This window comes from Cricetulus griseus (assembly GCF_003668045.3).
Source record: "Cricetulus griseus strain 17A/GY chromosome 1 unlocalized genomic scaffold, alternate assembly CriGri-PICRH-1.0 chr1_1, whole genome shotgun sequence".
Taxonomy (NCBI): Eukaryota; Metazoa; Chordata; class Mammalia; order Rodentia; family Cricetidae; genus Cricetulus; species Cricetulus griseus.
The window spans coordinates 207,117,130-207,121,905 of NW_023276807.1; the positions used below are offsets into that span (position 1 = coordinate 207,117,130).

Sequence of the window (4,776 nt, forward strand, 5' to 3'; positions counted from 1 at the left end):
AGTCATGTGGTAGAACGTAGATAAGAAATAGGGGTTAATTTAAGATGTAAGAGCTAGTTAGTAACAAGCTATCAGCCAATCATTTAAAATTAATCATAAGTTTCTGAGTGGTTATTTGGGAGCTGGGTAGCAGGACAGAAAATTATGCCTACAAATTTCTGCATTCAGAATAGCTTCAAGACCACTGGCTGAGAGGGTCCAACCTCACAGACTACTCCAGCAGGACTTCAGATAAACCTTGCACCTTCCTATTGTACAGAGACTGGACAAGGAATAATACAGCTAACTCCTCCAGGACTTGACGATTATCCCGATTTTCCCGAGGTCTCCTAAAGATGCCAGCACCCCCAGAACAGGAAGCAGTCTAGAGAACACAGCACCCACATTCCCAAAAGGTGGGATAGATGGCTTTTGGTCATTCAGTGGGTTATAGATGTTTGTCATCATTTAGGGGAGCTGGCTTCAAGTTGATATTGGTCATGGTCATGGATAAAAGCTAAACAAAGGAGATTAGATTCAGGGATCTTTTTCTTCCTTCCTTTCTTTCTTTTTTTTTTTTTTTGTTTTTTGTTTTTTGTTTTTTGTTTTTTTGAGACAGGGTTTCTCTGTGTAGCTTTGGAGCCTATCCTGGCACTCACTCTGGAGACCAGGCTGGCCTTGAACTCACAGAGATCCACCTGACTCTGCCTCCTGAGTGCTGGGATTAAAGCCGTGCGCCACCAACCACCAACACCAGGCCAGGGATCTTTTTCTGAAGGAAAAGGGGGGATATAGTATAGAAATGATGGAATTAAATGGTAGATTCTTGAACATACTTTTGAAAAACCACTACTCTCAAATACTTTACATTGGTATGGATTTTTGTATATTTATACAAATTTAAGATTATTCTAGTTACACTGTTACTCTGTAACAGTTCTAGTTACACTGTTCTCTTGTTTAAGGAATTGTACCCATGCAGCTCATTTTAAAAGGACCTGTCTGGTCTTGGCAAAATTTGGCAAGACACTTTCCTTTGTGTACTGCTTGTCCACTTAGGACACTATACTGTCAGCAATTGAGGCAAGGACAGTTTCTTTGCCTGGTGGGAACTTTTGCCACAAAGAAAGCAAACTCCATCCGGAGTTTCTTCAATGCCCATCATTTTATCTGAAGTAAATTAGGTGCTTCCAGGAACAGACATGTCTCAGTGTCATGAAAAGTCTCAAGTTATTAAGCATCTTAAATGCTATATTTTGTAGGTCTTTGAAGTGTTTGAAGATCACCTATCTATATAAAATATGCCTGTTGTTCCTCAGCATGGTGGCACCCTTGTGTGTGGAGGTGCAGTTCGAAGGTGGTGCACAGCTCCTGTTTGATGGAGTAAAAAACATCAAGTCACGTTGCCTGGGCAAGAGGGACCCTGGGACATCGAAACCTCCTTGTCTGGATCAAGAAGAACTTGCTAAAAGAGAGGCCAGAGCTGTTCATCCAGGGAGAGAGTGTGCGGCCAGGAATTCTGGTGCTGATTAATGATGCCACTGGGAACTGCTGGGAGAACTGGACTACCAGCTGCAGGACCAGGACAGCATCCTCTTTATCTCCACACTGCATGGCGGCTGAGGGCTCCTCTGTGAGCCCAAGCACCTTTGCAAGGGGAGCATGGGACAACCACACCTCTCCTTGGACACTGCTTCCAGGTCCTCAGTCCCCTTTGGCTGCCTCCTCTGCTGTACCCATGAGCTCCCTTAGGCAGGGAAAAGAGGTCAGGTGCTAAAAATGAGCAGAGAGGAAGAGCAGATGCCGGAGCTCAGCACTCCTTCCAGCAGCTGAGGTGGGGAGGGTGCGCCTGTGATATGTCAGCAGTAGAGGGGGCTCTATGCCCAGGTGACCCAGCTGCTTGCCACTCCTTGTGTCTTGGTCTAAGCACTAAGTGACTGCCTGGAAGGCACTCCATTTTCCTGAGACATCTTCTTGGGGAAGATGGATGAACTGGAGTAACTGATGAGAAGCTCCTCTCTTGCCAAAGATTAGAGGAGCCTCCACCTCAGTTTCCCCATCTGGACACTGAGGACTCTGCTTGTCCCCCACTGATGTCATTATGGAACCCCAGCTGGGGTGACCTATTCAGAGTTCACCTCCCTCCCCTCCACCCAGCAGCTGCTCTCCTAGCCACACCCCTCCTCCTGCCCCCCTGCATCCCCAGCCCTTGACCCTGGCTGGCCTCCCCACCCTACATAGGTCACCAGATGGGCTCCTGAGACACTCTCCAGGCTGCCTACAACTCTTTCTGCTGAGGGTAGAGAATGGGAGGAAGTAGTCTAACCTTAGACGGAGGGGGCGGAGCCTCAGTGTGTGTAACTCTCAGCTTCCTGAGACAAGCAGGATTCGGGTGTGCAGCACCTAGTAGATACAGAGCTGTGCCCCCCTTTCCTCCATCCCTTCTGGAAATCTGGGGACCTTGTGCCTACAACAGCTGACTTTGGGCAAATAAAAAGACTAGGTTGTTTAATATATATATTATATATATAATAAAATATGCCTGTTTAAACATATGCCTTGAAAACATACCTAATATGACTACAAGTTTGATTATTATAAATTACTATTAACCTGCATTTTTAAGATATATATTACATTTTATAGTTTTTCTGTGTCAGAGTTAAACCCTTCCCTTTTTATTTATACAAAAGGGAGGAAATGTTGTATAACATTTTAATCAAATTCTGACACTTCCAAGATTGGCAATAAAATTTCCTTTGAATCAGAGGGCAGATCTAGCTACTAGCTGACTAAAATTAACCATAGAGGTTTTGGAGGACTGAGGACAGAAAGAAAGACACAGGAAGTAGTAGGGTGGGACTTAGAGAGGGTCTCAGCCTTTTGGATTGAGGAATGAGAGAGAGGAGGTCACTGGTCATTTCTCTGTTGCTTCTCTGTCATTCAAGCTCTTACCCCATATCTGACTCCTGAGTTTTTAATTTTTGTTTTTGTTTTGTTTTGTTTCGAGACAGGGTTTCTCTGTATTGTTTTGGAGGCTGTCCTGGAACTCACTCTGTAGACCTGGCTGGTCTTGAACTCACAGCGATCCGCCTGCCTCTGCCTCCCAAGTGCTGGGGCTAAAGGTGTGCGCCACCAACGCCCGGTTCTGAGTTTTTAATTTTAAAGAATAATTAGATAAACACCTGAGAGATAAACTCACAAAACAGATTTCAATGTAACTTTGTACTACTCCTTAATTTAAAGGAACTTGCTTTGCAATGACTGTTCTCAGTAATCAACCACCTGTGTTTCATGGTGAATGAATGGATAGAAAAAGTATAAAGTTTATTTAAGGTCTGAGGATATGAAAGCTTAAAGAAGTTGTCAGTTCGGGCTGGAGAGATGGCTCAGAGGTTAAGAGCCCTGGCTGCTCTCCCAGAGGTCCTGAGTTCAATTCCCAGCAACCACATGATGGCTCACAACCATCTGTAATGAGATCTGGTGTGCTCTTGTGATCTGCAGGAATATATGCAGGCAGAACACTGTATACTAAATAAATACAAAAAAGGGGCTGGAGAGGTGGCTCAGAGGTTAAGAGCATTGGCTGCTCTTACAGAGGTCCTGAGTTCAATTCCCAGCAACCACATGGTGACTCACAACCATCTGTAAGGTGACCTGGTACCCTTTTCTGGCCTGGGCAGAACACTGTACACATAATAAAAATAAATAAGTAAATATTTTTTTTTAAAAAGAAGTTGTCAGTTCTGAGAGCCTAAGGTATATAGATACAAGTTATAAAAGGTCTGAGGAAAATGTTTTAAGATATGTAAATGCAGGTTATAAAGGTCTGAGTATATGAAAGCTTAATTTATGAGGGTCTAAAAAGGTGTTTTAAGGTGTGTAAATGCAGTTTATAAAGGTATAAGAAAATGACTTAAGGTATATAAAAATGAAAAATGCCTAAGATTTCTTTTCCTTGATATCCTATTGTTTTGCTAAGACTTCAAAAGTTCAGAATTTTAACAATCAATGGAGTTCTGATAAGCTATACATCCAGCTCTAGTAAGCCCTGATTACTATTATCATATAACCTCAAGATTTTACATTTCTTTTGGTTGTTTTCTAAGTATAGACTCACTGAACTAAGAACATCTCTGCCCAATTTATACACCCAACCCTCTGGAGAAGAGTGTTCACGCTTTTACCCAGACATTTTTGGGTCCCCAAGTATCTACTATGACTCAAATGCATGAGTCTACTGCCTTTTCTGCAATGTGGATTTCAGTACGGATTACAAATAGTAGTAATGCTAACATATCTAAAAACCTATCTCTTTTTATAAACTTAAAAAATTCTTGTAAGCTTCAGGGAATTGATTTGTATTTACCTCTCACACGTCAAATAGACTCCAGATAAGCACTGTCAGTCAACGACCTGTTTTACCACCTGTCCATTCCTGATGGTGGAATCTCTACCACTTTCCCTAGTCTTGGGACTCCCATCCCCAAAATACCAGGACCCACGGTCTAAAAGTTTCCATATTCACCTATGAAAAAAGTTTCCCCCTAATGCCTTAACTTTGCCTTCTGGTCCCTAATATACATTTCCTCCAGTATCTGTCAGGTCCAGGCATTCCCTTAAAATCTTCATCCCAGACAGCTTCAAAGCATCTAGCCCCAAGTGTGAGTGTGTATGTGGCATGTGTGTGGTGTTCAATGTGTGTGTGTGTGTGTTTGAGTTTGTGTGTGTGGTGTGTGTGATATGTGTGTGTATAGTATATATGTGTGTGGAGCAGGTTACATTTTCCTCAAGTAG

At 42.9% G+C, this 4,776-nt stretch overlaps 1 pseudogene; it reads left to right on the forward strand.

Annotated features, from left to right (window-relative positions):
* Positions 1 to 1,299: 1,299 nt before the first annotated feature.
* Positions 1,300 to 1,642, forward strand: LOC100752339 (annotated as a pseudogene).
* Positions 1,643 to 4,776: the final 3,134 nt, after the last annotated feature.